Source organism: Notothenia rossii, assembly GCF_949606895.1.
Source record: "Notothenia rossii genome assembly, chromosome: 8".
Lineage (NCBI taxonomy): Eukaryota > Metazoa > Chordata > Actinopteri > Perciformes > Nototheniidae > Notothenia > Notothenia rossii.
The window spans coordinates 3,877,869-3,891,242 of record NC_136906.1 but is presented as its reverse complement, the minus strand read 5'-3'; the positions used below and the strand labels follow the sequence as shown (position 1 = coordinate 3,891,242).

The window sequence follows — 13,374 nt, the reverse complement described above, 5'->3', positions numbered from 1 at the left end:
TATGTAACTACGGTTCTATGAATCCTGGATGACCGCCAGAATTCTGGGTCACTCGGAATCTCGTGTTTCTGCGAGAAGATTCCAGAGGACTGAACTGGTTGACAACACCGGAAATTATGCCTTCCGGGGTCATACGAGGTCACACGTGACTTTGTTGATATAAATATTCGACCAACGTAAGCGCGAGACAGAAGATATTCAGTGCTAAAGCACCGCCTCTGGCGGTCATCCAGGATTCATAGAACCGTAGTTACATACGTAACTATCGTTGTTCATTCTTTGGGCATCCCACATTTCTGGTTTCCACCACATCATGCTGATTCATTGTATTGTTTTTCTTTCCAGAATATCAGACGAGTCCCAGAATCGGATCTCCATCCCATACCAGTCCTACCATTAAACTAGTCACTGGCCAACACTGTCTTTTTACTTCTCATTCCTATGTTTCGCTGTTGACCAAAAGCTTACAAAAAATGGCACCTGCTTAACGTTACACAACTACCACTCACTTCTGACCTTTTCAGCCTTTGCATCTGTTCTCTATGCTCACGCTACATGTCCCCGATAGTTGATATAACCTTAAAACCCATTTTTTCTGACCGAAACAGGAATAATGGCCTAATACATTGAGAACAAGTCAACAGCAATTCAAGGATTTTTATATTCATCAAATACTAAAGGTACTGTAGAAAAAGAGAGTCAAATTAGAGACAATTATTTGTAAGTAATTTGTTCCAAATCTAGGTCATGTCATGACTTCTGGGCGAAATTGCTGAGTGAAGAAAATGAAATGCAATTATGGTCAAGAATAGGTATTCATATTTCTCTCATCCTCATTCTTTTCATCTTGTCATCTTGTTTGATATTTTCTGTTTGCTCATTTAGATTTTCTCATGTTTGTAATCCTATAGTAGGCCTAATAAATACGAGGTCGCCTTGAGTGAGAGAAAATTGACAGGACACAAATATAACCAAATACAGATTACAGTGCTGAAATAAATACCAGTAAATATTATATCCATATGTGTGATGTTACTTTAAATTTAAAAGTGTATCAATAATTTTAAAGAATATTATTGTTTAACTTGTGCACATGCCTTGCTCGTGCCCTGTCTGAGAAGCCTTGGAGGATTTTTATTTTTGACACTCAAAAGTATGTGGATATTCTTGAATTTTCCAAACTTGCTTCACCTCAAAGAGAAGGGAAAGTCCGAATTTTAGAGGAGGAATGTATAATTTAAAATAAAGTGTGTTTAAAAAAAAATTGTTTAGTGATATGAAGGTCACGAGAGCATATTCTCGCATTGCACTTTGTCCACAGTTGATAAGTGAGCCATTACTCTGTAAACACTTGAAAGAAAATAGAATTGATTGAATTGAATGTATCACATGGTCAAATGTGGGGGAAAAAGGACACATTACACTTTAATACCCAGACGCCGTTTGTCTTGTCTAACAACATTTTCCCCCCATGCTTTTACCACAATGCTTACCTGTGATTATGGTAATGCGTGTGACGTTCACAGGTGGATCCGAGGCTAGGGAAAAGCCACCAGCAGCCTGGATGCTTCCAAGGTCGTCCAGGGTCCTTATATCAGTAAAACGCAGCTCAACATCCACATTGTACTCAACCTGAGCCAGAAGCCCTGTAGTAAAAAAACAACATGACTTAGGGTCTCTTTTGGTTAAAGGACATATCGATGTAGAGAATTCACTCAAATGAAATGTAAATGTTGTTTTAAATCATCCACACACAATATACAAGTTCTTAATAGTTGGTATTTGGGGAACTACTTTTTTGAGTTCGATGAGATGCGTCAGTGTTCTGTTACAGCTAAGTTTAGTATTGTTTGCATTTTCTGGGCTATGTTTTGTATGCCTATTGTGCAACGCTGTCTCCTAAAAGTTACGTTCCCACAGAACTAAACTGCATTCTCAATTACGTTTAGCTAGAAACTTATTTTCTCCCATGTCATGTTTGTTATGAACATATCTTAAATACGTTTATTTTCTACATATCTTTGCCATTTATTGTCTTGCTTATAATAATGAAATATTGGGCTTTTTGGCATGTTAAAACTATTATTTTATTTTATATATTATAGAGTAACAGCTGGCGAAATTACAGCCTTGCCTACTGATTTTAATCTAACCATATATCGAGCCCAATTGTCGATTTCAAATGTGTGCTCTAAAATGATATTCATAAATGACTATTATCATTATTATAAGCAAGAAAATAAATGGCAAAGATATATAGAAAATAAACGTATTTAAGATACGTTCATAACAAATGTAACGTGGGAGAAAATACGTTTCTAGAAGATATGTAGAAAATAAACATATTTGAGATACGTTCAGAACGAACGTAACGTGGGAGAAAATAAGTTTCTAGCTAAACGTCATTGAGAATGCATTTTAGTTCTGTGGGAACTTAATTTTTAGGAGACAGGGTTATATTGTGCCGAATCAGGATGACATCATCAGATGGGTGTGTCAGGTGACCATTAGAGAGGAAATAGGCAAAGCATAGCTCTGTGAGAAATGTGCTATTGTTTGTAAAGAAATGCAGCTTATGTCTTCATGCCTTTGATCGCATCGTATGTACATTGTTTACGTTGATGTTATGAACAATTACAGATGATTATTTTTTAGAAAATATTGTATTCTGTGATGTTTAATGCTGGAGATCTTCCGAGTTGTCTCAATATTTTTGCAAGGTTAATGCAAGCAGAGTTAAATGAATAAATGTACAAATGGTTGATTTGATGTTTAAAATATGATGCCATTTATAACTGTTTAAGTTCTAGAATTAAAATAAATACATAAAAATGCTTACAGTAAATATAACGAGGCAATTCAATTAATGTTAAAGCTGTGTTGATATATATATATATATACATTGTGCATATTTGTGCATGTAAAAATGATCATAGAAATTATTACATTTTGTCTTGTTTATTTTAGTTTCACACCATCCTTATACCAATAGACCTGTTAAGCTATATACACTACATATTCCGGGGACAGCACAGTCACAGCTCTCATGTTTTAAATCTGTTAAACTAGCTATCAGTTATAAAGTGTTATTATTCCAATATTCTTTAATATTTAATAATGAGACTTACCACTCCTTTTCCCCCTGGTGTGAGGTATACATGATTCTTCTTCATTGTGTTCCTGAGACAACAGATAGGGCTCAGGTTCAAATAATTGCTTTGTGTATTGAAGGCTGTGATCACATATTTTCTGTACAGTATTGTAAACACCGTTGACCTACCGGTAAAACCTGACTTGGAGATTCAATGAAGCTCCCTCTTTCCAAAATAGTTAGTGTCAGGAGAAGGGCACAGATGGACAAGCATGTCTTAAATATTGCCATTCCTTTTAAGAAAGTGGGACAGAAAAGAAAAAAAACATTATAGAATCATACCACCCAGCTTTACATTGATTGTTTGTATTGTTAGATAGTTACATAGATATTGAACACTGTCATGATTATACCTTGTTCTTATACCACAGAACAAATAAAGGTCAAGCACATCGTTGAGGGTTTCTTAACCTAATAATTATCTTATTACATCATTGGATTCATCTGTATAGGCCTATAAAGATGCATTTCCAATCATGGCTTTGGGTTTGGCCACCATTTTAAGAAATGTGTACAAGGTATATTTAAGAAGAACTATGTTTTACTTGTTTAGCTGGGAAACCAACACATGTGTATGGGTGTTTGTTTGACATTTCTTTTATCAATTATATAAATTATATTTGATGAATTTCTATGTAATGAATTTCCAAAATGTATTTGTCTGGGGGAGTGAATTTCTGGTTACTATTGGAACAATTGGTACTGTAATTTGATTGGTGCAATATCTGTGAGGACAGGTTATTATTTTTTTTATAAGTTAAAACACTTTGCCCAGCTATCAACAAGTTTCATGATGGCTGTTGTTGCTCTGTTGCGTGTGTAATTAAAGTACTTGTTTGTGACATTAGTTACTCATGATTCAAATCTCAGGTCGCTTTTTTGCTGAAGTTAGAGCACTACTGACAGTCTGGTTATTTGCCATTCCCCCAAATAGACAAATAAAAGCCAACTAATGGAAAATGTTAACAGTGAGGTGACATGCTATCTACCTGCTGTACTATGTCATGTCAAAAGGGAAATAGATAGTGTAGTTTTTATTTACAGACAATTTGACAAAACCTCACATTGTTTTCAAGTAAACATACCTTTAATGACTTGTCCTCTTCAAGTTAACTGCATTGGACAGAGACACTCCCACATAGTGTTGGCTGGCAGTCAACAAGATCCAGTGTTGCTGGATGGCACAACAACAGAAGATTTATCAATTGTAAGAAGATTAAGAGACTGGTTCAGAATTTGAAGAGTGTGAAACACAATGAAGGCACTGGAATGTATTTGACATGTCAGTTTGGCAGTAGGGTGTGGCTACGGCGGCCTTGACACTGGACATCTGATCAGGATCAGATTATCAGTTAGATAATAAAGCCTGTTAACCTGGTTCTGGTCCCTCGCAGTTTTCTGGTTCCTAGAAGCCACACAGCAGCCTCAGATCAGAGCAGTATTTTCTAGAGCATTTGTTTTTGCTGGATTGCTTATATGTTGTTTCCAAAAGTGAATTAAACTTTTTATTTCAACAGATCCTCTTCTTTTTCGTTGAACTTTTTTTTAACTGCGGGAGCAAGACTTCTCACAATGGTTCCTGAACTACAGACAAGGATGGAAGGAAAAAATGATAATCCGTTCTAATCCATGAATCTAATCATGTGTGTATTGTAATTTGTTGTGACAACAATAAACATTGTAATATCAACAAGAAAAAGTCATTTAAAAACAAATTGTTTTACTAATTTGTGCTTGTCTCTATATTTAATATATTAGCTTACCCTTTTTTATCGTTTTACTTCCCCGTTTTGAGACTAATTAAGAATTTCCGATTTCTGATTATGATTTTCGTTTCAACATGCTGGTTTTGGACAATACGCTAGAAATGGTTATGGAGTCAGTGCATGACATTAAGGTTTTGGGAGATGGCCCTGTGGGCCATCTAAGCTAATTTACAGATGGCCCTGAGCCCAATAGAGATTGCCCTGAAAAATGCCCATGGACGAAATGGCACGAAGGGTTTGGGGGGCCTCCCCCTAGAACATTTAGATTTTTCCAGGTCTTCCTGTAGATGCTGTCTGGTGCATTCTCTAGACTGAATTATAAGATGAACCAGCACAATATTATATTGTAGAATTTCAATTGTATTCTTCATTTCACTTGTTTGTGTTTGCTCGCTTGCATGCCCTGCATAGCTATAATAAATACTTAAGTTGTTGATCAAGACACTTTCCATCTGATGAAGGCAAATGCCTTCCCAGATGTAAAAAAGTAGAAAACATTACATTCAGCTATAACTGCCAAAACAAACATTATTTACACTATTATGGCATCTGTTAAAAATGTTTGTAATGTTATCTACTGTAAGTTGGTCGAACGAATGCCTCCTCATCCGGAAGCTGACCGAGCAGCAGTCGAGAGGAGCCGAGCGCATCCGCGAAGCACACAAAATGGCGACGTGAGAATTCCCGTTAGCCGGCAAATCTAAATCTCTTCGGTCAAAATAATTTCCCTTTAGCGCAATACCGCTTCAGTTGCGCCACTTATGTGACAGACAAGAAGAGTATGTGACAGACAAGAATAGTCAATTCTAATGTCTAACACTTATTGTGGAGAAAGAGATGTGCTGTGTGGGTTGATTGTGCGTTGATCTGTTGGTAATGCCTCGGGGTTCCGGTGGGCATGTAAACAAATGCATAATGCTTTGTGGCCTCACCCAGTTGCATAGCGACACTTATTGTTTAGGTGTCTTTTAATAAGCAGGTAGTCATATCATTAGCTAGAACTAGCTGGATCTGATCAATATGGACATAAACGAGAGTGAAGTCTAATCTGACGGGAGAGAGATCAGCTGCTGCTGACGAGTCGACACGCAGCTCTGCATGATCACATGCAGCGGTGAGCGGACAAAACGCACACTTCAGGTTAGAATATCACACGTAGCTATTTTAATTACCTCTCAAACTACCTAAACTAGTTATAGATATGTTTAGTTTTACTGTCGGGTCCCTCGTTACTGGATCCGCGAGCTGCATGATACTGGTATAATAGATTGCCCGATCGGGCAACCAGCAGGTGAGGCTTCATTGCCCGAGCTAAATACTAGATGGCCCCGGGCCATCGGGCAGCCCTTAATGTCGAGCCCTGGGAGTAATAAAATGTTAACACATTTAAATTGACACAAATGTAGCCAGCATTAGTAGAACAGTAGGTAGCTATTACATATACTGTATACAATGCCCAGGAAGTGGTATGGGGTCAGATGCCTTGCTCAAAATCAACTAGACCGTGCCAAGGATATGAAACTTTAAATATAAATTAACGAAGGAAGTTCCACACGATCATAGTTATTCCATTTCAATAACTTCCTTGTCATTTTAGATCCTGCCTTCCTCCTGGCTCTTGCAATCCGCTTGTTGCCCTCACCTGGTTTCTCCGGCCCCTCACCTGAAACTCACCTCATTGGACCCACAGTATATACACCCGCTCACTCTCACTTGTTCCCTGCCAGACTGTCTGGTGTGTACGGCCAAGGTCTCCGAGGTCTGTTTGTATTTTCTCAGTTATCTGATCTGCCCATTTATGACCCGGGGTTTGGACCGTATTTGTTTGCGTGATTGACGGATATCCTGACACTGCTTGTACCTGATTTAAGTAATCTGAACTTCCTGAAAAATCTGTCTGTATCTTCATTCTGCTTATGTTTTCAAGTTTTTCCTTCTTCAGATATAAACACTGGTTTTAGGGCAGGCACTTTTCCCTTTAACAGTGAACAGGAAAAACCACTCCACAACAGAAACTGATTAATGTTCAAGCCTTATGTTGGAACATTTTAATGAATAAAGGACAATAAGGGTAGAGCACTGATAAAGTGAGATCTAAAACACAATTACTAATGGTTTAGTTGAATACTCAATTCTGATTAGTCAATTCAGAACACGTGACACGTTGTTAATCCAGTAGTACAGACCGCTGTCAAGGACTTATTGAGCGTGGTTAAGGACGCTTACATCTGCAGAAAGAAGTCCGGTCGATTGAACTGTATACAGTTTGGCTGAAAAGCAAGCATGCAGTTTGCTTTTCGAACTGGGACAAGAACACAGCGGAGAAGTAACGGGGCAGAAACCCTCCTTTTTACGCAACGGTCCAGACATAGACATCAAACGGCAAAACATATTCAGTGTGCAGTTCCTTTGGCATTAGGGCAGGGATATCTAGATACTTTCCAAGGTTTGACATAATGAATTGTGCTACTTCTAAAGCAAGCAGCGATGTTTTCAAATCTGTAATCAAAAAGGTCCGCAAAAACGCTATCGAAGCAGTTCCTGCCATTGTTACGTTAGTTCAAACAGTAACAACGGACTATTTTTCTTAGCGGATGCATGTCATTTAAAATAAATAATAGCCTACTATTTTTTAAATCAATAAAAACATTTTCTAAATCTATAAAAGAATTTCAATTCATATTGGGAGTCATATCGTTACTTTGTTGAGAATGTGGCCATGTAATAAGCGGGATATTCCTGATCTGCCTGTCTGGTGTTCTTTTACCCTTAATGACCGCCTCGCTGCACATTATCCTTTACAGAACGGTCTCTAAATTGCACACACATACACTGCACCAAGCCATAGCCATATAAGGAGACCTCCATCATAATGAGCATTAGAAAAACGGGATATTCGGTGAGGAACATACTAAATATTGCTTTGAAAAAATACAAAAGAGAAAAAAGAAGTGCGGGAAAACGTATGCTCGCAAAGTTTAACAACCTGATAATATATCGGCCTGACAGGAATGAGAAAAGGTGTCATTTTGTTCAATTTTTGTCTTTTTAGGTCAATCATGTTGCTGCATTCTTTACTAAATTCCCCTTAAGCCCCTGTCACACTGTCCCGAAATGTACACCCGATGGACACAAGAATATGGAATTGTGAATTTCGCACGAAGATGGCCCCGAACCACACACGAAGGCAACATTTACATTACATTTAAGAAATACAACAGCAACGAAAGTAACACAAACAATTATGTTAAAGTACTATGATACTGTACTGATATTTTCCGACTTTGTTCTTTACTTTCTCCGTCTTTATATGTAGAAGATATTACGTTTTCTCCGTCATGTTGTTTCCATAGCAACAACAACTTCCTGTCAACTTACCTTCAAAATAATATATTATATCCTTTTAAGTTTCACAGAACACAAATTGGGTTATTTACATAATATGTTTACATGATTTTGTCATGCAATAAAACAACCAGATGGACACACGATAAAGGAAATGTTCAAATTCGGCTCTGATCGTAGCAACATCGGGACATTCGTGAGGGCATCTTAAGCCATCGTATGACCGCCGGTGGAGTTTATCAGGCTCCGGCAGCAACTTCGTGAGCGGTGGCAAAATCTTTGGCATGCCAAAACATTGCCGAAGGACCTTGCGAAGTTTCATTTTCGTGTTGAATTTGTGTGTCAATTTTGCCCTTTGTAAGGCCATCGTTAGGGCATCTTTTTAACATCGGTGCCATCGGGCATTCGCCCCGATCAGAGTGAGGGTGAATGCCCGATGGCACCGATGATAACACGAAGATGACACGATTTGACAAGATGCCCTCACGAGTGCCTTACGAAGTTGCTGTTCATGAAGTTGCTGCCGGAGCCTGAGAAACTCCGCCGGCAGTCATACGATGGCTTAAGATGCCCTCACGAATGGCCCGATGTTGCTACGATCAGAGCCGAATTTGAACATTTCCTTTATCATGTGTCCATCTGGTGTCAATTTCGGGACAGTGTGACAGGGGCTTTAAGGAAACAGATCTTGAAGCTTAATGGTATGAAACAGGTACTTATAGGTAAGTAAAAACTATAATCTATTCCCATAGCATAATTGCTTTCCAATATCACAATAAAACATCTTTATAATAAAGAGTTAAATCAGACAAGTTGCTAAGAATACAGAAGTTATGCCTTTCTCTTTGGCTCTACATTTCCTTTTTAGTGCCTGAAGCTCTTTTCATTAGTCAATGTTAATGTTGGTGGTTTGGAATTAAAAAAATATATTTTCAACTTCTGTTGATTATTCAAATAAATGTATACATTGTTTTATTCATGAATAACAATTTTGCAGAAGCTAAAAGAGCCATCAAGTTTTAAAAATACAGATGTTAATACTATGAAAATGGCACCTTTTTTGTATATGCAAATGATAAAGATTAAATATTAATATGTTCACATAAAACAAATCTTCATCCCTAAAAATGGATAAATGTGATATATGTTGACAGACTTAGTTAGAAGGAATAATTGTATCTGATTAGTATTGTCTTTTCAGTCATTAAGAGTACATCATGTCACAGAAAACACTCAGCAAATACAGTGCAGCCTGAGCAAACACAGATGCAGATCAGCCAAACCAAACAGAACTCAGGGGACGTGATTTCACCGCAACCGAAATCCTTATACACTAAAACACATGTTTACAAAGCTATGATCTGTTTAAAAGGCTTAGAAAAGCATTTGGAAGTAATCAGAAAAGAGGTGAAACTGTAAAATTCAAGCTCAGATCAGTCCTGTGAAACACTACAAAAACGTTTACAATAAAGTCCCAACAAATATGCATTTTCAAAGTCATGGATAGCTCCTTACCACGCTCTTTCTCTTCTTGCTGTGTATCTGTTAAAAATGAGACAATACCCAAACACCAGAAGTGACTCAGAGCTCAGCACAGTAGCACCTATTTAAATCTAATTTAATTCACTGTAGGAGGTGCAGTAGCAGTTTCCGGTAAATACACAGGTGACTCACTTTTATTGTGTACAAACATAAATATGGATTATCAGAAAATCAATTGATAATAAAATGCTTTCTTGGTGTATAGGAATTACAACATAATGCCACCAAGTGGACACAGCCAACAATATTGTCAATTATGTTTTGATGAACAAAAAGTCAGTATTTGTACTTAAACGGCACTAGCTTTATGACTACATCTTAGGGTATTAATTGCATTCTTTTTTTCTTTTTATTTTGAAGGGTTGAGACTGTGTGGTTGGGGAAAATGTGTACAATTTCATTACTTCATACTGCTCTGTTCTGTCTCTCTTGTTGCAGTGGTCACAGCTTGGAATCCTGATCTTTAAATGTACTCAATTACAATAGCTGAGTACTTCTACATTTAGTACAAGATCTGAGTGCTTCTACTTTTACCCTAGTACAAGATCTGAGTACTTCTACTTTTACTCAGGTACAAGATCTGAGTACTTCTACTCAAGTAGAAGATCTGAGTACTTCTACTCAAGTAGAATATCTGAGTACTTCTACTTGTACTCAAGTACAATATCTGATTAATTCTACTTTGACTCAAGTACAAGATCTGAGTACTTCTACATTTACTCAATTACAAGATCTGAGTACTTCTACTTTTACTCAAGTACAATATCTCAGTACTTCTACATTTACTCAAGTACAAGATATGAGTACTTTTACTTGTACTCAAGTACAAGTTCTGAGTACTTCTACTTTTCCTCAAGTGCAAGATCTGAGTACTTCTACCCTTACTCAAGTACAATATCTGAGTACTTCTACATTTACTGAATTACAAGATCTGAGTACTTCTATTTTTAGTCAAGTACAAGATGTGAGTACTTCTATATTTACTCAAGAACAAGATCTGAGTACTTCTACTTTTACTCAAGTACAAGATCAGAATTCACTACACTGTAGCACCCCAATTGCAAATATTTAGCAATAAGCTGCTTTGGTTAGCACTTAGCTGCTATGCTTTACACTTAGCTGCTTTGCTTAGCAATTGCGGCTAAGTAGCTGCTAATATTAGCACCTCTGACTTCTCCCACCTCTGACCAAAAGCCTGATTATGGTAAATATTTTTCTCTTACATTTCTACACTGTAGCACCCTGATTGCAAATGCTTAGCAATTAGCTGATGTGGTTAGCACTTAGCTTAGCACTGCGAAGTAGCTGATAATATTAGCAGCTACTTAGGTAGCTAAAGCCTACTGAGCAGTTACAAATATTACTTACTTATTCACAATTAGAAACATATCATCAGCTAAATATATAGCTGCAAATCAGGTGGTTGAGTGGACTGATAGCAATGCTCTTGAGATCAACACCAAGAAAACTGAGGAAATCATTTTTGGCTCAACATCTGACTCCCATAAAGTCCCCATTGTCATCCATACAGATGAAATCAAGCAGGGAGTTTCGTACAAATACTTGGGTGTAATGATTGACCACCTGCTGCCATGGAAGGATCACATTGAATATCTGTGCAAAAGGAAAAAACAAAGAATTTATTTTCTCTGCCGTCTTAGGTCTTTTGGGGCGAGCAGAGAAATTATTCTGTTGTTCTTTACATCTGTGATCATGTCCATTCTGCAGTACTGCAATACTACCTGGTACAAATGTTTGTCAGCTGCTTTAAAATCAAAACTGCTCCACCTGTTAAAAATCTGCTCAAAGATTGCTGGTCAACCCTGTCAGAGACTCTATGACTCAGCCTATCATAACAACCTAGTGAGGCTGTCCAACAACATCATCTCTGACCCAAACCATGTTCTGAACAGTGAATATGAACTGCTACCATCTAATCGGAGATACAGGGTCCCATGATTCAATAAGGTCAGACTGAAGCACTCCTTCGTGCATCAGTCAATCCTCACAGTAAATACAGAGCTGAATCCCAGATCAAATGCACGCTGAAGGCTCTTTGAGCATGTTTTCTCTCACTGATTGTGCTGAATTGTTAAATGTTTGTTGTTTGTGTTGCCTGTATTGAGTCTGGATATTTGTCTGTTGATGTTGGACATGGAGCTGCTGTGACGCAAATCAAATTTCAGACTTAATCTGACAAATAAAGTAATATCGTATCGTATATCGTATATCAAGAAACAACTGCAATACATGTGGCAGGAAATTTTGTTTGTAAACCAAATAAATACAATAGTAAACCAAACAATATTAAATTAACTTACCTATTGCTCACAGCAAAGTAAGCATGTAAGTAAAGCATATAAGTAATTCAATGCATGGGAAATTGCTGCATGAGATCTCGCAATATATCGCGGGATTACGCACATCACGCGTGATTTCGTTGCCGGCATCTGATTGGCTTAAATGTTACACACTTTAAGGAAGTGTGTATACCTATAGTTACACCGAATGGCCACCAGGGGTAAAAAAAAGTTACACACTTTTCACAAACTTAACCATACTTTGTGACTTTGTGGGCCAAGTGAAAAAAAAGCAAGAGACATAGAACTGATTTATAGCATTAATATTTGTGGGGCCCATCATTTTGGGCCCCAAAACGCATCTGGGCCCCACACCGTTGGTATTCTCCTGGTGAACTGGCCTCACAAAGTAATAAACATGAGTATACTAACACACATACACAAAGGGCCCAGACAGGTGCATAGGACCTACAATTTCCACACTTTTGTTAGCCCCGGGTCCAGACCCAAACATCCTGTATGTAATATAAATGTGTAGGGGGGGTGTACAGTGGGTGGTCATTGAAAATGTGTTCTGATATGCTGTATGTTCTTCACAGAAAATAAGCCAAGGCCATTGAGTGTGAGTTTGAAAAAGTTATTTATCACTTTTCTTTAGCTAAATAATTAAAACGGGTCCCACAGACCCGAACACCATACATGGGTTAATTATATGCGACCCACTCTATCGAAATCAGTCGGAAGTCGCAACGGCTCATTTCAAAATAAACGTGGATTTGTGTATAAAAGTAGTTTTTCGGGGTTCGGGTGTTTTGTTTGATTATAACTAAACAAAGTATTGGCTTTCAGAATATGAAACTTATTTTTCCAAAATCACACGATAAATACATTTTTGAAGCTTGTAAAGGTAAGATGACCGGCACCTCTCACTCGCACTCTGCTCTTCTGCAGCGCTGCCCCTCCCTCTTGCTGAAATTATGAATGTAAGGTATATAGTAATCATAGATAACACGGCAGGTTCTGTGACAGTTTGTTTTCATCTGATTTCAAATAAAAATAGTCTTGGCTTTCAGAATATTTAGCTTGTTTGCAATTTCAGATGATAAATACAACTTTGAAGCTTGTAACGGCATAATTACAAGCGGAGAACGGAGTAACTTGACGTCACAGCAGGCATAACAACAGCCGGTGTTTCTCGTGAGTGTTTTCCCCGGGAAACAAACCACAATACACACAAACACAAAAATACACAAACAAACACATCATACAC

General features: G+C 37.7%; 2 protein-coding genes across 10 annotated transcripts in view; both read right to left on the bottom strand.

Annotated features, from left to right (window-relative positions):
* Positions 1 to 13,374, bottom strand: part of LOC307015345 (adhesion G protein-coupled receptor F5-like) — an 84,480-nt gene that overhangs the window by 18,112 nt on the left and 52,994 nt on the right. For 2 of the 9 annotated variants that reach the window (XR_013801480.1, XR_013801481.1), the window contains exons 31-34: positions 4,237 to 4,325; positions 3,281 to 3,384; positions 3,129 to 3,180; positions 1,494 to 1,646 (exon numbers count right to left, since the gene is read on the bottom strand). The exons of the other annotated variants lie outside the window; for them this stretch is intronic. The gene's annotated coding sequence lies outside the window, so the exon portion shown is untranslated. The remainder of the gene's footprint in view (positions 1 to 1,493; positions 1,647 to 3,128; positions 3,181 to 3,280; positions 3,385 to 4,236; positions 4,326 to 13,374) is intronic. 9 annotated transcript variants of the gene reach the window in all.
* Positions 1 to 13,374, bottom strand: part of LOC307014342 (adhesion G protein-coupled receptor F5-like) — a gene marked incomplete at its 3' end in the record, with an annotated part of 130,111 nt that overhangs the window by 99,558 nt on the left and 17,179 nt on the right. The window lies entirely within an intron of this gene.